The sequence below is a fragment of the Sabethes cyaneus genome, chromosome 3, assembly GCF_943734655.1.
Source record: "Sabethes cyaneus chromosome 3, idSabCyanKW18_F2, whole genome shotgun sequence".
NCBI lineage: Eukaryota > Metazoa > Arthropoda > Insecta > Diptera > Culicidae > Sabethes > Sabethes cyaneus.
Window position 1 is genome coordinate 219,419,175 of NC_071355.1, and position 22,346 is coordinate 219,441,520.

At 37.5% G+C, this 22,346-nt stretch overlaps 1 protein-coding gene across 2 annotated transcripts in view; it reads right to left on the reverse strand.

Annotated features, from left to right (window-relative positions):
• LOC128741156 (protein expanded) overlaps window positions 1–22,346 on the reverse strand; it is a 96,324-nt gene that overhangs the window by 25,041 nt on the left and 48,937 nt on the right. Inside the window, exon 1 of one of the 2 annotated variants that reach the window (XM_053836762.1) lies at window positions 6,055–6,202. The exons of the other annotated variant lie outside the window; for it this stretch is intronic. The gene's annotated coding sequence lies outside the window, so the exon portion shown is untranslated. Of the gene's footprint in view, window positions 1–6,054; window positions 6,203–22,346 lie in introns of those variants that run through there. 2 annotated transcript variants of the gene reach the window in all.

Consider the following 22,346-nt stretch of genomic DNA (forward strand, 5'->3'; position numbering starts at 1 on the left):
CTCGATTATCCATAGGATTTGGTTATTCAGATTGAAAAAAAATAGCAAGGGCTCCAAATAAACGTTTTCAGAGGGTAATTATAGACCAGATCAGTCTTAGTCTCTCTAAAGTCTACGTCATTTTTAGCAACGCAAAATTCACTAAAATGGTCATGGTCATGGACATGTTTAAAGCAAATTTCAGTAATTGGACAAAACTATCTAAAAGAGCCGAGTCGGTCTTCGGGAATTATGAACTCAGAAAAGATTTTCGGGAAAGATTCTGAATTTAGTGACAAAATATTTAAAGATAGCTTTGTTAAAATGATGTAGAGCATGGACGGATTAATCACCAAACCTTTCCAAGTATTTTTGAAGCCGGTTACAATCATCAACAGAGCGAACTACCGAATAAAATATCGTCGAATATAATCGTTATTATACAACAACTTGCAACCATTTTCAAGTAGCAAAGCTTACACAAATAGAGTAGATCACAAGTTCCTTCCATGGGAAACTCCTGAGGAGTTATTAAATGAGATGAGTTGCAGGAAGCAAGCTGCGTACGTAGCCGTACCTTTATTGAATAAGTATGAGTTGAGCCATTCAGTAAATTTCTGGGATGCGCCGAGCTGGTAAGCTTTGAAATAGTTATTAATGGTCAATATGGATGAACGCAGCAGCATTTAGATCAGTGTAGATTAAATTATTTTAATTTATGCTTTTTTCATGTGTAAAAAAATACGACATTAAAAAAATTCGAGATCATTATTTTTCCCCGAAAATTCAAATGTTAATTTTCCAATTTTTTCGAACATCGCTTAATTCAAAAATTCTCTTTGTAGAACTGTATTCTGTACTGCATTTCTTATGGCTATAATCGCTATTGAGTGTGTAACAATAATAAATTGAGTTTTGCGTGCTTGTGGTTGCCGGGTTGACAATTCCTTTCAAGCTTGCTCTACTATAATCTGTCGTTCCTCGACCTCTCCTAATCAGTTCCTTTCCAGTTACAGCTGCCCTGGCAACGCACTACTAATGGTAGAAACGAGCCAAAAAAGGACGCAATTCAGAAACGACCGACCAGCTGATAAAATATAAGTGGTGTCCATTTCTTTCCTGTGTGTTATCTGGAAGTGTCCTATTTTGCGAATTTTCTCCTATGTTTAAGAATATTTACACTTATTGAACTACATCCAGCACGACTTTGAGAAAACAAAACTCAAAAACGAAAAAAACTCAACCGAAAAAATTAATGTGGTCCAACCCAAATGGAATAGACCCTATTCAATACTGCGGCCTTCTTTAAACAAATTAATTACGTTTTTAAGTTTTGTTTTCACAAAATTTGGTTGGTGTAGTCCAATAAGTGTAATTATTGTTAAAATCAGGGGAAAATTATCAAAATGGGACATTTTCCGTTTACAAATCGAATTTGTCGGAAAATTTTACATAACATAACTTATATTTTGAAAGCTGGATGGCCGTTTCTGAATTGCGTCCGTTTTTTGGCTCGTTTCTGCCCATAGTGTAATGGTTGGGTCCCCTCTTTACCCAGTATTCTTAACTATAAGAGTGATCTTTTTTGTGCTATCAAGAGGTTTCAACGGGTTAACCTACAAGGAAGGGTAATTTGGGGGCCTGAGAATCAACCCATGCTCAACTCACTTGACTTGATTCTGCTGGAGATTCACTGGCATGCCCAGAGTTTCCCAAAAGCCGGGGGCTCACCCCTCAACTGATAGCTTAGGGTGCCACAACAAAACTTTTATATAGCGTCAACATTGATTGACACGAACGTATCAGATCTCAATGATTGTGAAAAAATAGTTAAGTACCTCATTTCACCTGTTTTAACATTTCTAAAAATATTTTTTTGAATTTACTCCTGAAAAATGCCAATTTTTCATAAAACTCCAAAGTGCGACCTCTAAATCGCGTCAACCAATGTTGAAACCATATAAAAGTTTTGTTGTGGCACCCTAAGCTATTATTCGAGGGGTGAGCCCCCGGGATTTTCTGACATAGTGCTATTTTGGGACACTCTAATGCCCAGCCATAAACAGAAGCATGTTTTAGCGGATCTATTTTTATATAATTTTGTTTCCTTTAGCGCAAAAATTTCAGCCAAACATACTAAAAACACCGAATTTCTGGGTTACAGCACCATTTTTTACATTAAATTTAATAGAAAAAATGGGACACGTGTCCCAGTTTGGGCCCCACTGCGAACTTGAAGCGAAATTTAAAATTAAACATCAAAATGGACTTAACATTAGATTATAATTTGGATATAAATTGAACCCAAAATTGGACTTAAATTTAGACTTGAAATATGAATTGAAATCAGACATTAAATGGGACTTGAAAAGGGACATGAACTTGGTCTTGATATGGGAGTTAAATTGGACTTGAAGTTGCACTTAACATTGATCCTAAAATTGGACCTGAAGTATTTGACTTGAAAATAAATACGAAATTTTACTTGAAATTAGCCATAAAATTGGACTAAAAAGTGGACTAAGTGGACATTGGACACAAATTGGGCACTGAAATGGGACTGCCAAGTAAACCTGAAATTATACTTAAAATTGGACTTCAAATAAGACATAAAACTGGACTTGAAAAGAGACTTGAAATTAAATTTTAAATAAGACTTGAATGGAATTTCAAATTAATACTAAATTGAACTTGAAATTGATCTCAATGTTGAACTTGATATCGAAATTAAATTAGGCTTAAAAGTGGACGTAAAATTGAACTGGAAAATTTCTTAAAATTGAGCTTGAAATTGCACGTGAAATTGGGCTTTTCATTGACATGAAGTTGGACATAATTTTATACCAATTTAAACCGAAATCTTTACTTTAATATTCAACCAGAAGTTGATTTGGACTAATTTAGACCAGAAGTCTCCCTTAATATTGAACTGTAAGTTAGACTTGAGATTGAAATTGGACTTGAACTATGATATGAAACAGGATTTAAAACGGAATTTGAGTTTTTGCTTAAAGTTTGTCTTGAAATTGGCTTGCATATTCAATTTGAAATTACGATTGAAATCCGATTTGAATCAGAATTAAAATTTGAATGGATTTTTTACGCAGTCAGCCTATTTATCGCAAGAATAGTGGGCTGTTGAATTGAAATCTTAGCACTTCGTAGTGACACATTTAGGAATTTTTCTAAAATAAATTTACACAGAAGACGGGGCACGTGTTCCAGTGTGCTCCAGTCTGAGTACGCCAGCGCTGAGATTCCTACCCACGACAATTCCTTCGTCAATGGAGACTTTGTAATAATGCAGCTACAGAGCCCTGGAATATATATGCAAATTTTCTAAATACCGTAAGCGCGCCCAATTCTGCGCACCCCACATTTTCGTTCAAACGTCCAAATTGTTATTGAATGTTATCATTTTTAATGAAAATATGAGGTACGCAGAATTAGGAGCGCCTACGGTAATTTATGAAAAATATTATCTGGTTCTAAATAGCCAGAAAAACTATGCGGAATGTAGTGGAAAAAATCTGGTTTTCTTAATTCTGTTTTAGCAACATAAATATTTTTTTATTAAGTTAAGGACGAAAAGAATCAACTTTTCCTGAACATGCTTATTTCAAATATTCATAAATCTTGTACCAAGAACGAACATCTTTTTCAGGAAAATGCAAATAATTTTTCTGTGCAATTTAGGAGGATTATCTGAAAAAGTTTCTTACAAAATTTTACACATTTTACCACCAGAGAAAGTCTTTAATTTTTTGGGCAAAATCAAAAGATTTTTTAGCTTCTCAGTAGAATTTGAAATATTAAAAAAAAAGTTTTTTTACTGTAGACCAGTGGTTCCCAACTCTTTTAGATTCACCAAAAACTATATACCATTTTTTGTGAGCTAAATTTTTGGCGATCCTCTGAAGGTCTCGCAAACCCCCTTTGGGAGACACTGCTGTAGACAATTTTATAATACACTATTTCCCGATATTTTTTACGGATTGCTGAGAAAATTTGATAGCATTTATTAAGAAAAAGTGTGTTCTACGATGTTTGCTGCGATAGATATGAACATTTGGAATAAGCGATGTTCGAAAACACCGAAAACTTTCCATTAGATTTCCATTAGTTTTCTGGGAAAACTGATGACAGATAGTTTTATGAAAAAAATAATTTACGTCATGCCCGGAACCTAAAAATGACTCCTCTATCATACTCAGACACCGTCAATTATCGAAAGTTTTGCCGTTTTCCTAAATTAATGCCCAACAACAAAGTTTGGTGCGTCGATTTTCCGGGGTTTTAAAACATTTACGATAATTGTCCAGTAAAAATTTCACCGTAAACCTACTAGAACTCTTAAATTTAAGGCATAATTTTACATATTTACGCCACCCTGCGAGCAAATCCTGTCAAATTTGAAGATCTTATGCTCCCGAATATTGTTGTAGAAGGAAGTACCGTTCTAGGTGGTAAGCATTTTGTGGTATAAACGTAAAAAATGTGAAAGTTATCCCATTTTTTCGATCAATTTTTCCAACAGCCCCTTCTGGTATAAAGTTAACTCATCCAAGCCGCCATTTATAAGTGTATCATTCAGTTCACTGATTACTTTTCTAAAACATCTACAAATCATAAAATCCGTTAAGTTTTTGCAGAGATATAGGAATTTGAATTTTGAGGTCAAACTGACCCCAAAGGTGCAGCCAGCACAAGTTTTCTACACAAGGTTAAGTAAGCCGGAGCCCTACGTCAAAAGAAAAAAAAAACCATCACTAAAACAAGTTCAATCAGAGTCAACCGCAACAAAGCGATTAATTCCCGTGCAGGTTGAACCACGTTGAACGTCTGCTTCGGAGTTCGGAGAGTGCACCACCATGTTGCAACTGCAGCACATGCTCGATGCTCGACAGGTTGCTCTAAGCGAAACGCGACGCTAGTCGTGAAAGTGTGCACAACACTGAGCTGACAGAGCGGCGAAGAATCCGGCGATGATGATGCTGCTGATGCTGATTTTCACTGTGAATGTTGCCACTACACTACTGTTCGAGAAAGACGGCGCAACGCGACGGTCGGTAGGTAGCAGCAGAAGCAGCAGCAGCAGCATAACCCCGCTAGGGTTAAAACGAAGCAAAAGCACGATGCCTGTGTCGTCGTAACCGTTTTATGGAGTTGTTTTTTATGCGCTGCACAGCTCCCGGTATTACACTGGTAACGCCTAGTGGTGGTACCAGATGGTTGAATCGCTTACAACTCTACCGTGCTCATAAATGCACTTATCCCAATAGGATCCGAATAATGAAGTTTCGAACCTTGAAGCAGTATATTATTTGTTGGCACTTTATTTTTTTTAACGTCACTCCCAGCCAATCGCCATCGCCCTAAATCACTAGATTATGCTCTTAGAACATCACGAAAGCTTCGGTTTGTATGATCGACACGTAACACCAGATGAAACAGCTTGACACGGCAGGAGTCCTCCATTTTCAATCTTCAAATGAATACACAGAAAACACTAGGCCAAGTCTCTTGCGTGCGTTTAAATGCCTCCTCTTCGGGGCAAACGAGCAAGCAACCAATTTTTATTGAACCTTTTCGTCTGTTTCTTCTCATTCGGGAATGGAATGCGTTTCTGTTTCTTCTTTGGTAAGATTTATCCTCGCGTCAAAGTGGATCGCTATAATCGATGACGGTGATTGGCTGCAGTCGAGGAAAAAAACCCCAGGTGTTGAGAAATTGTACGTTATTCTATCGGTAAGATCAGAGTGGACAATTGGAATGCAATGTTTGAATGAGCGTACAATCACGTTGATCTTTTCTACACACTGCACAGTCTGATTGACTCTCACAATTTTTCGTTCAATGTTCTGGTCAGTACTTTTAACGATTGCTGCAGGTAAAAAGCACTCATTATTTGTGTCATGAAACATCTTCTAACTTCTAGGTAGGATTTTCTTAGCGTTTTATTTTTTTTCCTCAATTAAAATCGGACACAATTTGTAGACCTAGGGATCACTTCGCTGAACATTTGAAATCACACATTGCTTATCTTGCCTATTACGGTGTTATCTTTTCACTTACATTTTTGTTTAACTGCTAGTTTATGGTGGAATGAACACTATTTTCAATTATTCACAAACTTGAACTGTTTTTTCTTTCTTTTATTACAAAACGTTTAACTTAAATCAACCAGTCAATTTTTCACGCAAAACACCCAAACTTCGTAGTATTCCGATCGCACATCACCGGAGTAAGCTTCGAACCGAACCGCTTCGCTTCTGGTAGGAAAACCTTGTGAGAGCAAACCGTGCCGTGTGAGCCACTCGTCCCGAAGAGCAAATCCTTCCGTCGACCGCAGAGCGAGTGAGACCGAGAGTGAGAGAGTGAGCGAGGGAGAGAGAGAGAGAGCGAGCGAGGCAGCTGCAAACCAGTGAAGAGACCGACCGGAGAACAACATGCTCTGGAATGCGGCTGGCCTTCAAATCGGTCTCTGTGTGTGCCTTCTTATACGAGTAAACTCAAACAAAACGAAGGCGCGCGCTTAATCGCGCTCCACTAAAACAACGCTTCTTTGCTATTACGAACTGCCGGCGTCATCAGCAGCGTGTAAATACAGTGGAGGGTACCGCGTGGCCTCCATGTTTCGGACACAGAGAAATGCCTCGAATGGGACGGAAAATGAGGAATCTCCCTTTTGCTATAGCAGGGAACACAGAAAACAACAAAAAAAAAAAACTCACCAGAGAGATCTAGTGATAATTACATTTTTTCCTCATTTATTTACTTGTACTACAGAGTTACAGTATACAAACCCCTGACCGGGATCTGGTTCGGCCCAAAGTAACCCGCGTGGGATCAACCGAACGCGCGATGTTGATGTCGCGAGCTAGTCTTAACTGCAATAAAAATAACAACAGCAACACAGACATGGACACGTTTACGCCTCGGAGGCAGAATTGGAGGAAGAAACGAAGCGAAAATATTCAGTTCATTTACCACAAAGTATGGAAGGAATTTTGACCTTTCTTACGATGGCCTCAAAATTCCAGCGAGTCTGCCTGCGCGCGGTAGTTTCTTCGCCGAAGTAAATAGTTGCTGATTCCATCTGCCTTTGGAAGCAATTTTTCATGCTGATGAGATTGTGCGGATGAATATCAACTGATCAACTGAGAATGCGGGGGGAAAAAGCTGCCCTTGAGGTCAAATTTACAGCAACGACTACTTTGTATCGTGAATATTTTTCGCACCACCTATAAGGAAACAAGCTGTGATTGACGACGTTCTTCCCCAAAATTGTTGCTAAATTGGCACTTCCGGTTGGAAAATCCGGTCCGAGTTCGCCGTTTCTACGCATTGAAGTTACTCATCCTTGAGGACGCCTGGCTCTTTGTACAACTACGCATCCGGCTAGACGCGCTTGGCTAGAATGTTAAATACGTTCAACCTGATGGATGAATGATCAATGGAATTGAAACAAATAAGACATGCATAAAAAGTTCTATATTCTTTCTAATAAGAGTTAAGAATTAATGAAGCCTTTGATGACCAGTTTTGTTAGTAGAAATTGGCGATGACAGTGAAATTCTTTGAATGGGTCTGGACTCTGGACCAAGCCTATGACAGGATTTGTCATGTTTTACCTTTGTTATAGAATATAACAAAGGTTTAGAAATTGGTCTAAAAACATGAAGTTAATCCGAGGCCCGGAGGGCCGAGTCACATATACCAATCGATTGAGCTCGACGAACTGAGCAATGTCTGTGTGTGTTTGTGTGTGTTTGTGTGTATATGTGTGTGTGCTGCTCATTTTATATCGCCTGTTTCTCGGATATGGCTGAACCGATTTATGCAATATTAGGCTCATTTGGAAGGTATTATTACCTAGTACATCACCATTGAATTGTTTCGTGGTCCAATGTTTTGTTCAAAAGTTATAAGCAAAAATGTGAAAACTACGAGACACGATTTTCTCCGTAACCACACAACCGATTTCAATGATCTCAGTACGAAATGAAAGCTCTTGTTATCATAAAAATTTTCAGGAAGTTTCATTGAAATCAAACACGTAGTTTAAAAGTTATGCATAGAAATGTGTTTTGACAATGTAATAATTATCGCCTGTTTCTCAGTGATTGCCAAACCGATTTATGCGGTATTAGTCTCATTTGAAAGGTATTATAGCCGCTGGTAAACGGCTTGGTAATGCGTACCTTCGGTGCCTTGTGCACTGGGCATAAAATAGACCCCACAGTGGTTCAGAGCCTCTTACCTAGCAACTCCTACCCCTATCTCCTCGTGGTACCAGCCGGGATACGAGCAACTTCGGTGGAGATCGGGTAACCAACCCCGGTGGAAACCAAGGTCGTATGCTGACAGGGAGGGCTCCTTCGAGCTACGTTGGCCCTCCGGTGATACTGTGGGGTTGGTTGCGGGCTTTGCAAGCCTGAACCACTAAAAAACCAAAGCAATGGACTCCGTGAGTAATAATATAGCCGAAAAGATCACTATTGAATTGTTTTTGATTGGACTTTTATTTTGAAAGTTTTGAGCATTTAAAGTTATACGTTAAAATTTACAATAATTTATAGCGATTTTAACCAAGACAATTTATCTAGTTTCAATTATTTTAGTATTAAACGAGAGGTCTTAACACTGTTAATGTATCTGCCAAATTTCATAAGAATTGGTTCTACTGGTCAAAAGATATTTGAAAATGATTGATGAAATTTATTCAAGAAAACTTTAATGACCAAACCTTTAATGAGACCAAACCTCTAAAACAGAATAATATAGTAAAAATGTGTAATTTTTAAACCAGTGTTTGTTTGGAGCAGTTTATTAATAAAATATAGCACATTTTCTTACACTTTTAGGGTGACCGTGAATGCGGATTCACGGTTATAGTGTGATACAAATTTTTGTTTTTCAAGCGCGTCAAAAAACATAGCGTCTTCACAAAAATTGTAGAACTCACTCAAATAAGCAACTTTGATGCATATAGTAACTATCTATCTCTTACTGGTTGCGAAATTTAACGATTGGTTCAAAGAAACCACTCTATAATCAATACTGCTCCAACATTTTGCACAAGATGTTTCCATTGCGTTCAAATATTCTACAAAGTTATTTAACAGGTTTAAATTCATTCTGAAGATTGTTTATTGCTAGGATACATATGGATGATAACAAGCATAGCGTTAATAAACAGTTGGATTAAGTTCCGAAGACGTGTCGATTTCTATATGATCACTTCCAGCTCAAAACGCTAAATAAAGCCATTTTTTACTCGACTCTTTTCGATTGGAATTGGAATATGAAAATGTGAAAATAGTTTCTTTCTAAACCTAATATTTCCATGTTTATCTATAATGAAAATAAAAAAGTTTGACAAAATGGGTCTTTCCTTTTAAAAAGGAGGTACTACGTACTACCACTAATCGTGGGGGATATCAATCGTCACCAAATTTAAGATTTTTGCTTTCTGGCCTAAAATGAACAGTCTGACAAAATTTGGTTCAAATCTGTGAAGGTCGATTACACGGTTATCGGATACGTTGCATGAGTTGACTCTAATAGCTAATTTATAGATTTCACAACTGAATAACGGATAATAACGGATGAGCTTAAGACACAGTTTATATAAGAATTTAGTTCGAAGTGATGCGTATAGAATTTTTCTCTGTCAGTTTTATAAAAATTGCAAATTCAAATACAAATCAAAAATAATATTTGAGCTAGAAATGCCCATATCAAATGACATATAAGATGATATAACAAAGGTTCCTTTCACCACTAGGTGGACTAAATCGGGGTTTGTGACTAGAAATACAGCTCGGTCCGCACATGCTTTACACAAAGCTGACACTAAATATATTCACCTAACCCAAGCTGGTGCGTACGCTTAACGATTACTTCCTTATCCGAGGCAAGGTGGTTGTTGTGGACTCAAAACAGTTATTTCGGAGACAGTTTTTTTTTCAAAAATTCCTAACTCCTGAACAAACTATCGAGGAACAAACACTTACACTTTCCAACCCAGTGACACAGAAACATATTTAAAAAATATCAAGATTGTACTTTTCCTATAATATGTAGAATATTCTATCTATAAAAATGATAATTCGCAAAAAATGATACAGAAAATTGGAAGAAAAAAATAAAAATATTGGAAAACACAACACAATAAGTATATAAGAGTGACATAAAATAATACAAAAATGATAAAAAATCATACAAAAATTACACAAAAAATAAAAATAGTGACACCAAAAACGTAAAATATGATTCAACAAAAACCAACAAAAAGATGAAAATATTAAACAATAAGGATATAAAGTTTAAAATACATGACACAAAAATATACAACAATGACGACTAAGGGAACATATATAATAAAAAACAATACAAAACTGTCACAAAATTATATAAAATTAACAGAAAAATAATACAAAAATGATGCAAAAATTACACTCACAATATTATTAAGGCCATTACAAATATTTAAAAAAGTTTTTGTCCCTCCGGTGTTGGGCCACTGAAGGGGGGGGGGAACAAAGAGAACTTAATCGAGCAAAAAAATTGATTTTAGGCATTTTTACTTAAAGTTTAAACGTGAAAACCAAATCTATTCTTGCTTTTAATAAATACGTTGTTATTTTTCATGCAAAAATCGATTAACAAAAAGACAAAACGGAAGAAAATTTTTTTGGCCGAGGTTCGGAAATTCCGCTGTTTGAACTTACATTTCTTTTTCGTGCTAGAACCGTTAACTCAACTCGTACACTCACTTTTCGAGTTTTTCAGGCTGTAAAGCCCACAGACAATAGATTTTATAAAAAAAATTAACTCATATCCTACAAATTATTTTTTTGCCCCCCGATTTTTCAAGCCAATTTCCAAAAGGGGTGAAAAAAACTTTGAAAATGATTTGCAATGGCCTAAATAAAGTTTCAAATATGGCGAAATGTCACAAAAGAGACAATAAAATAACACAGGTCTGCATAAAAAAAATGCGTAGGATTTTTCAACTGATTTCAATAGATTTTTGTCCACTGAATTTAGAAAAATAATAAAAATTGTCCAACACGTCACGTTTTCATGCAATACTTGTTGAACAATCTTGAAAGTTGGTAGGTTGGTTGAATAATCTTGAAAGCAGAAATATCCCGGTAGTGATTTACAATAAAAAAATAATTATTACATCAGAATTGTATTTATTAATGTAAACCCTTCCATATTTTGAAAGAAACCCATATATGATGGAGAAACTATGGAGAATATTATTTTAAAGCAGATTTGGTGCGCTCAAATACATCCACTTCCGCTCAAACGACTGTATTGTCTTATAGAAGCAAATTCGGTAAAAGTTATGTATGAAACATTTGTAGAAATGAATGTAATCTATGATCTTTCTCAACTGAGTACTTCATTATTTTTTGTATTTATGCAGTAATAGTGTTGCAATTTTATCCTTGGCACAAACAAACGTTCTATTTATTTAGCAAAGTTTAAAGGCCGTTTCTATTATAAATGAAAAAATAATGCACTACTTTAATCAGCAAAATTGTACATTACATTCAGCTCTACAAATGCTCCATACATGTTTTGTACAGATTTTGCTTCTGTGGGGCACTGCAGTTGAATATGTATGTGTAAGTGAGCGTACCTGAGTACAATAACCCTGTGTTGAAGAGAAAAAAATAGTAAAGATAAAATATTTCAGTCCAGTAGTATTTTTCCTGTATTTATTAAGTAAAAATTCACGAAAATAATAGAAAAAGATCTTATTTTGGTTTTTGATTACGAGTCTGTGATAATAATTTTTCCATATTATTTGTGATTTTTGCATATAAGAAGCATAATTTGCAAAAAATCGGTACGTGATGGAGAAAAACGGGAATCAGTTTTGAATTCAGCACCCCAAAACGCATATAATTCACCTAAAATATCTCATGCATCTGAAAAATAATTATTTTTTGCAGACCTGTGTAATATACTATATAAACTGCAAAAGTGACATAAAAATTACTCAAAAGTGATACAAAATTAACGCAAAATATTTTAAAATGGCATGAATAGCTAAAAATTATACAAAAGTGTTACTACAATGGCAATAAAATAACAGGGAAAAGATACAAAACAATACAAAAATCAATATAAAAATGTCATAGAAACTACCACGAAAATGATATAAAAACTACAGAAAAATCATTCGAGAGTGACACAAAAATAAGATAAATATTACACTAAAGTGATACAAAAAGATAAAAATATAACTAACAAAACCATACAAAAATGATATAAAATAGACAAAAAATGTTAAAAAATAGAAGGTTCTGTATCTTAAAACACAACCGTACTACACAAACGACTTTGAATGTATACATCTGTAGGTACAGTCCCTCCACTTAACGCACAAAGATATCCAAACTGAACCACTCGAAAACGCCATAGTTACCCGGCGAAAATGTGTATTTGCAAACAATTCAACAAAACCAAAAACAAAATTACTGTTGTCCTATTACCTTACAGCAATCAAAGATTGTTTTCATTATCAACCCTTACCCCACGTTGAAAACAATTTACCAATTCTATTCCTTTTTAACAGTAGCACATCCTTACCACAACCCAATGCTTCTCTTATGTAAGCTGCGCATATATATAGAATCAAATCGTAACTGAAAACTACCGCTGTAGCGCACTTCCTCAACACAGATATCAAATTGGCCTAGGTTTATTCGCGGTCGTAAGAAATCTTGTTGGGATGAGGGAGTTTTGTCACGTTTTCTGGCGCACTTTTTTGACACAGACTTCAAATTGGTTTCGGTTTAATCGCGGTCGTAAGAAATCTCGTTGGGACGAGATCGTCGATCGGCAGCTAAAACATGAATATCCATTTATAATTAGTAGAGCTATTAGCGTTCAAAATCGTTCATATTTTCATGACAGTAAATAGAGTCTAAATTATGGAATGACACCCTGCGGTAATACGTAGTTCTATGTCAAAATTATACATATTAAAATTTGATTCAAAAAGATACAAATATGGATAAAAAATCACACTAATATGACACACAAACACCGAAAAAAATTAAATAACGAATACAAAAGTGACACAAAATCAGGCAAAACAGGCAATAATAGAACAGAAAATACTTTGAAATATTAAATAATGATGATTGAAATTTATTTTTAACCAAAAAAATTGACTGCGTTTATTATCACTAGACGTTCGAAAACTGCAACTTTTTAATGTCTAGTGTATTAGGTTTTCATCAAACAGAAATCAGAATCAATTTGACATGCAATGTGATTAAAATTAGAGTCAAATAAAAACTGCAACATTTGCATTTTCTTGGATGATAAAGCCGACATAAAATCTACTTCCAGCAGCCAAATAGCATAGATTCATGCAACATTGACTGTGTCAATTGCAATTCTCGAACAACCATGACTATAAAATCAGAAAACCAATCTATTATTAGCTTAAGTGCGTCGCTTCAACCCGCATTGCTGCCTTGCTGCCGGTATGATTAGGTTGGATAGAATTCCTCACACAATTTATTAGTGTGTTAAATATGACGACTTCTATTTCTGCACAACAAAACCAGATAACCATGGAATGTTTCCTCTACCACTTCGCTCTGCCGACCGCCATGGCATGGAGAGCGGAAAACGACAATTAAATGGACACAATGCCAAAGTATTTTAAATATCAAACCTATCCTCACGTCGGTCGCCGTGCGTCGGTCGGCGTCGTCGATGCCAAAACATATCAAACGCGTACGGTTGCGCGGATTAACTATTATCGATTTTTTTTCGTGTCAATTGATACGGCTCAGTTATTGATTTGCCGCGAGTGTCAAACACGCTTGAGGAGAGTAAAGTTTTGTTAGGATATCTCAGGGTATTTTATCGATTACGTTCAATGCAATGGTTGTCACACGGCTCAAATAGATTTCGCAACAATACACAAGTTCGTGAATATATTTTTATTATTGTTTTCTCATTCAACGTCTGATTAGCCGCAGCGGTTTGTTCACGCTGTCTCTGTTGCTCTATTGATACTCCACCGCTGCTACTAAACAGGGGTTGACTAATCGAAACCAAACAACTGAATGGAATAATAATGAAACGGACAATCGTTTTCATCGTTTGTGTGCGAAAACAAAAAACACAGGTGAAAAAGCATTTCGATCATCCCAAAGCCAAAAAGAAGAAGAAAAAGCAGTTTCGACATACATTTGGTTGGTAATTCCGACGCGAATTTTGACCTAAAAAAGCTTTTATTGGCAAAGTTGGGCGTGCGATCGGGTGCTTCTTATTGTTTTTTTTAACTTTTGTACTATACTTTTGATTATATTGTATTGAGAATGGCATGACCTGTGGCTACGTAACCGTTTAATCGAAACCATAAGCACTTAAAACTGTTCTTACGATGGTTTCGATCGATGTTTTTTGACGACTTTTAGCGTCTGTTCTGGTATCCCTCAGGGCAGTCATGTCGGTCCGCTGATATTTCTAACCCATTTTTAATTTCACCAGATGAAACTTTCAATGTTTCGAAGATAGCTGAGCATAAGATAAGTTATTTTTTGTTGCGTTGTCTTTTTAAGAAACTAGAAGAGTTAGACATTCCAGGCTGCCAAGCTCCCATACTAGCAGTGACGCCTATGACCCGGTTCAGACAGACACTAATTGCGATTAACTGTCGAACACGTTCGATAAATGCGGATATAAATTAATTAACCTGAAAAAGGTTGCTCAGCAGCTCAGCCGAACATCACGACGACGGCGACGGCGACGGATGCTCGTGTTCCCATATCGTTAGCGAGCGTCCTCCGTGCTGCTAGTTGGCTCCGATGCGTCAGTCACATGGCAATTGCTGACTGTTGCTGTGGGGTGGCGGCGGGTAGGATCGAATGTTATGGGAATGTACCACAGCACTGTCGTTTTGCGGTACGATCAGGAACTGTCACATACCAGACGTAGCGATTGTGTGAGAAACTGGACTGCGCTGCTGGTTCGAATGGATTTATAATTAATTTCTCACCAACCAACTCGATACCCAATCAATCATATCCCAGCGCACTGTAAGGTAGCAAATTGTTTATTTATCGCTATCATTTGTACAGGAAAGTGAACCACATTCAATAGTAGCAGTTTTCATGGGAGATTTGACTCGTTTTATTCCAGCTCCTGCTTGATATGTATCATTGGCATCAACGTTATTAATTTGCGTGCTAAAACGACAAAACCTGACTGAAGCCTCCTACGCTAAGTTCGATGCTCATTTTCGTTGAATATGCAAAAGAGCTGCGAAACAACAAAAAACCGCAAGGGCTGTCCGTCTGCCTCAATAAAAAATCTGAAAACGAAATTTTAAGTTAGTTAGCCCGGACATAGGTTATTTATTTAACACGAACCGGCAACAATGTTTTCAATCCCCAAATCACAGTTGTTCTTTCTGCGTGGGCTTCATTGCAAAGAGTTATGAATGAAACATTTTTACTGATTTCCATTTAGTGCTCCGTGCCAACCTCCGGTGGAGTGGAGCGGAGGACCGTTCACCCAAAGGGAAGGCTTTCAAAATCGAACAGAAAAATAAAAAGCGACATGCTGTTGAGAGGATTAAAAACGTTAAAAGATGCAAATTCACGAAGCGCTTCGCAATCCAATCCGTACCCCTTACAGACACTGCGAGCGTAGGAGTTAGTGGAATCCCACCGAATTCCTCCCACACCGCAACATTCCTTCATCGGCGCCGGTAACGTCTGCTCGTAGCTTCTGTTACTGTTAACTATATAGAAATGCTTATACGAGGTTTAATTAATTAGAAATGCAAATCGAACCGAAGGGGATTTGCGGTGAGTGATGAGCTTTGGATTGGAATAGGACGATAAGCTTTCCGGCATTCCGATGTCCGTATAAGGACGCCAATATGAAGATGGTTTCCTGTCTCGAGGCACGTTCAGTCGAATGGTATTCAGAAACTGAAATGTTCTATTTCTCTAGTAGTGGTTTGCTTAATTTTTTACCAATAGGGTACTACAGTACAATCGAATTGAAGTAGCTCTAAAAGTAGGTATGAAATATTTTAATGCACCGTTGTGTGACATCTCAAATCTCAGGCCTGTCTTTGAAATTTAATCCATCTCTGATGTAACAACCGTTGCCCCTTTGTAATGACCATTTGCCTGCAAGCTCGCTTACAAAGACCCCATTGACACCTTGCTGCCGGTGAACGCGCACCGAGCGCTCGAACCTTTGTTTACTTGATATGTTATTTATTTCCTTTCAAATTCCACCCCACTCATGACTCCGTACTCCACGGCTTCTGTCAAGAGTTATTTTAATCTCATTTTCCATCCTACAGCGCTCTTTGCCCGAGCTTCCATGGCGAAACTCATTATTGGGCTTTAAATTAATGATATACACCCAGCTCGGCGTGGAATGTCTACCTCACGGAACATCCGTATAATACAGTCGCGCGTAATAAGCATTAGCTTGAAAAGTCGTATCAAATTTCCTGGTGAAGGCAAATAGGGGGGAGCACAGGAATGCATCGTCATCTCCGATGCGATGTGGCGAAGTGCCGCCTGTTACCGGGAAAATGGTACAAAGCCGAGAGGAGACTACTACACCACGTTGCCACCTATATGTAAGTATAATACTCCTTCGAGGATGTGCGGCTTCGCATGTGCGATCACACTTTTGATCTGAACCACCAGCGTGGTATTCGAAGTGACATGTGTGATCATCGCGACGCACACTCCAAACTACGTACGATGCTTCGGGCAGCATTGGCGTGGTCCTTCGTTCATGGTAAATATGGTTTAGTTTTGCCTGCGTTTATCCCCAGACTAGGTTTCTTGCTACGCACTTGCGTACTGCATTCTGGAGAATCAATGGTGATAAAATTCTAAGTACAAGCCAATACGTTGCTCCGCGTATGCAGTATAGCTATTACGCACCACCGCGTCGCTATCATCGCGTTGGGTTGACAGCAGGCCATTACAGATTGAATACAAAAAAGAAGAGAAAGAATTCATCCCGATGCGATGCCCCGTTTGCCAGATGCATAACAGAGCGGATCGTTAAACGTACAAGCTTCACCTCCGTGCTGTGTGTGCATCGGATGGACGAGCGAACATTGGAATGCTTGGAACGCAGCTGTGGGAGAGCGTACAGCCTATGTATGTTTGTACGTGTATCCATATCGAGTGAAGAAATAAATAAACATAAAATGCGCCAAATGTTGTCGGCTCCGGCAAAATGCTTCGCATTCCGACGGGGAATTATTGTAATGACATTGAAAAATGACAACTGCTATACGGCTGCTGTACCCTGGAATTTGAATGATTTTGTGTGCTTTTCTGCAAATTACGAACTTTCAAATAGTGAACGGAAACATAGTGAAGGGCTAGCGTTGCAATATCTGTTAAATAAAATATTTTATAGGTAATTATTATTTTATTACCACGTCAGTATAGTCTTTGTTAATTATTTCCATCATAATTTTTTTTATATTTTCGGTCGAGTTTTTCGACTTCAGCGCTAGACCGGTTATTAGTTTTTCGGTCATAACTCAGGAATGAATAATAACGCTTAAAGCTATCGTGAAATGTTTATCACTAAAATGTTGAAAACTGGCAATCAAGACAAAAATATTTATTAAAAATTCCATGGAGAACAATACTTTCCACTTTACTGTGGAGTTTTCTACCATCGCGGAAAATTTTTTAGATACCTTCTTTTTGATAATATTTTGCCTAGATTGGTGAAAAAATTGCTGACAGTTGTTAATTTTTGAAGCAAAAAATTGATTTTTTATGAAATGAATAAGTTTTATACTACATTGCTTCATTGATAAAAAGTTGTGGTTAAAAAATTCACAAGCGATATTTAAGGAAGTAAGCGATATCTATGAATACCGGAAAATTACCATTAAAGTTTTCGTTCATAAGTCCATGAACTATGTCCGTGTACAAATTTCATAAATTGTTTCAACTCAATTCAACTAACGATTTGAAGTCTTGCAGCACCTGAAGCTCAAAAGTTGTAGTAATGCTCAATTCAAAAATAATGCAAATAATATTACCTATAGCTCCATAAGTGTCCAATACATGACTGGATATGCTTTGTCGACTGTTGAGTTTAATATGTTATTTGTAACCAGTTGTTAGTCTACGTCGAGAATAACATATTTTAAAATATTTTTTGAAACGATGGTTCTACAATTGATGATGGGACGGTAGGGGAAAGAATTGAAAATTTTTGGTGAAGGAGGGGAAGAGCGGAAAGGAAGGGGGAGGGGGGGTATTGGTAGCTATGCTTGACAAGTAGTCATTTTGACTCCTACCTTTTGTCCAATGCTGGAAGGTGCATGAGTCGAACCAAGCTGTAATCTGAGATTATAACCGGATTCGAACCCACAACACTCGCCAGGGCATGTGGTTCGCTGGTACTTGTACCTTGTACCAGCTTGGTTCGACTCATGCACCTTCCAGTATTGGACAAAAGGTAGGAGTCAAAATGACTACTTGTCAAGCATAGCTACCAATACCCCCCTCCCCCCTTCCTTTCCGCTCTTCCCCTCCTTTACCAAAAATTTTCATTTCTTTCCCCTACCGTCCCATCATCAACTGTAGAACCATCGTTTCAAAAAATATTAATATATATGTATGACCGCATTTCAAGGTCAAGACTAAAAACTTGAGATTAGTCTATATTTTAAAATGTTTCCGACGTTTCGACTATTTCTTTGTAGTCTTTTTCAAGGATCGAATAAAGTCCGTTTTTTGGCCTATATATAATCTATAATTAATTTGGCTCTAGAAAGGTAATTTTGGCCGAAAATCACAATCTTTCGATTATACCGTTACTAGCACACACAGGATTCCTGTTCTTAGAATCCCGAAAATTCCGATTTTATAGGAAAGGGAATTCCTTTACCAAGTTGTAGGACTCCTGGGGACTCGCCTGTTGAATTCTCATACTGGAATCCTGGCTCTGTAAGCAAGGTATTCTATACGAATCTAATGGAGAATTCCACCACACGATTCCAATGCGAAGAATTTCAAATATTGCGAATGCGAATCTTCTTGGTTCGGTCAGGTAGTGTAATGATAAGATAGCGGATTCATTTTAACACAATTAATTTACTTATCGCAAAAATGTTGGCCACATAGGTTAAAAACTATGGACAGTCAAAGTCCTGTTATGAAGTTTTACAATAATTTTTTTAGAGAAGGTGGAAAAGGTGCACCAGCCTGGGCTCATCAGTGGACTTTAACTAAGATTTGACATTAGATTTGAATATGGATTAGAATTGAACTGGAACTTCAACTTACTACAACTATGAAAAGCATTACCTACGAAGGGCCGAAATAACAAATGGCATAATGGCCGAATCACAAATGGTCGAAACACGAATGGTCGAATGTCATATTCGGTCGAAATTATTCATGGCCTTCAACCTGCACAAATGTTGGGTAAAGGGTGTCTCACATGAAATTGCACGACGGAAGAAACGCTGTAGAAAATTACCTAATTGACCGAACCTTTTCAAACTTCCAGACAATAAAATATAATCCATTAGTAAGCTTTTGGTATATTTATTTCATTCAACTTCAATACCATAACCGTATGCTCGCACCTTACGCTTAACTTCACTCAAAAAGTTTTGTGCAACATCTCGCTACAGCTCTTTTTCTCCATGTCTTCCCTAGATTTGACCTCCTTAGGATGCTTCCGTAGTGCCTGCTTCATAATAGACCAGTATTTTTCATTGGACCTTAGTTCCGGTGCATTGCGGGAAGGGGGGGGGGGGTTCATGTCCTGGTACGAAGGAAACCCCGTTGGCTTCGTGCCACTTCAGGACATCCTTTGAATATTGGCACGAAGCTAGATCCGGCCAGAAGATCGTAGGGCCCTCGTGTTGCCTCAACAGAGGAAGCAGACGCTTCTGTAGACACTCCTTGAAGTAGATCTGCCCGTTCACAGTTCCGGTAGTTACGAACGGCGCACTCTGTTTGCCACATGAGCATATCGCTGGTCAAATAATGTATTTATTGGCAAAGTTTCTGCATTCTTACTTCTTTCGAAACGTCAAACTTGTGCTGGGCGATGAAGTACAGTAGCACCGGAAGCTGCCGGAAGTCCGCCTTGACGTTAGTCTCATCATCCATGAGAGAATTTAGAGTTTTCCAGGTAGGGCACGGGAGGGTATTTTCAGCCTATTAAGCGATGGCATCTATTTTTTCGGCCTATGGCCTAGTTCTAGTGGAAGCACAGATGGTTTTGACGTTCTTTGAATAAAAAATAGTAGATTACTTACAGTCTTGAGAAAATAGTTATAGCATATTAAAATTGTATGCCAGCAAAGTATTGTTATTGGCGAAAGAAGACGCAAATAGGCTGAATTTAGAAACCTGCTGAAAATACCCTCCCGTATCCTACTTCCGCAAAATAAATTCGCGCGCGACGTAACTTTTCGAGTGACGCTATTTTTTCCAATTTTCGAAAAACTGACCGCGATAAAAGTACAGTGTAAACAATACACACTAAACTACTTCTATCCAAATTTGCAAGAGAAATACCCAATGGGTAATTTATACAGCGTTTCTTCTGTGATGTAATTTGATGTGGGACACCTTTTATATACTGTCCTTACTCGCTACCGCTCGTTTGAACTTAACTAAAGGATAATGCCTACTAGTCAGTAAACGTAGGAAAATTCATACACCTAAATGGAAGTGGTTTCTGCAGGGGTTCCGGCGCTACCGATGGCGGATCACCGCACAGTGGGACGGCTTCAAAAATAGTGAGACATAAGTAATAGCATCGAAACCTTAACCTTCCGTTACTCGCACCAACTCTTGTAACACGGATACTCGCGCGTTGTATTTTGTACAACACTCTTTATCTCGGAATATCTCGGAATCCTGGCTATATAGAAAGTTACTGTCTTCAGCAAAGTTAATCAGTAGGTTAAAGCCTTTCGTGTGAGGGATAGAATTTTATAAGTTTGTCACCAGGCGGCGCTAAAACCCACTCTAAATTGTACCTCTTACAATTTTGGCCATATATAAGTTGCTGAATTCGGAAAGATCCCTTTATAGTTCCTAAATGATGTAGCATTCTATTGATTAAATTTTTTTTAGCAGTTATCATATTTTCTTAGATATTTTTCACATAAAACAACTCATCACATAAAGTAAAACATTTCCGCTGCTGGCAGAAAGTAGGGAAACTGTGGTTAGAAAGTAGGGCTGATGCTGTGTTTTGATTTGCTTGGGCAGGATGTTTAGACAGTTTTTTGCATGATGATACATATTGTAAAAATTGACTATTTCCGTTTATCAGCCTAGCATGTTTGGTCCACTAAAACATTTTCTGAAAAAAGGGTCTTACAAATAAACAGATTCTGTAGATAGAACACATTCAGAAAACTAGCCCATACACTAGCGCCGTGAAGTCATGAAATTATGAACTTTTGCACACCTGCGGAATGACCAGTAACTGCTGAATAACTTTGCTGTATACAGAAACCATTTTCCCTTATGAAAAAATAAGAGAAAGTTCCAGTGGGGACCAAGTGCGATACCCGTCATACGCCGTTTGCATCGTTTCTGCGATTTTGGTTTATGATCATCTATTTTGCTAAACAGTTAATGCATTAATGTATTGAATAATTATATCATTTTTTTCATAATAAGTTTATTGAAGAACATATTTCACGGTGTTCAAAATACCGTTATTAAAAAATAAAATAGGCCATTTAAACGGAAAGTGCCAGTTGGTTTGTATTGCCATCCTACACCTCTGAGCCAATTTTTAAAAAAATCGATCGACGAATTTTTGAGTTACGCCCTTTTGAAGTTTTAAAGGGCAGATTGCTCACATAAAGTAAATAAAAATCTTCAATGACACTTCCAAAATAAACGTAAATCACAGCCGGTATTGATTTTTTATGCAACATATGACCATTGCCGACCATTTTAGGAGCTTTACGCTTTATTGGGACTAACCGGAAATGTTCCGGATTAAGTTATTGCTGTGGAAAATAGCCAGTATCGAACATGAACAAATACTTATCATGCGACACCGCAAATTACACCAGAATTTAAAAACTAGATCACTGACAGTCAGATCAACTACCTAGCACTACGTTGGTTATATCTGGACAAGTTCCGAGGACTTCCGAGAACACCCAGACGAGTGGCCAATTTCGTCCATAAACAAAAGCTTATCGTGCGGCACCTTAAATCACACTAGAATTCAATTACTAGATCAATGGAAGCCAAATCTGCTATCTAGGGTCAGGTTTGGTCATATCTGAATATATTTGGGGGGGCTCCGGAAACCCCTGG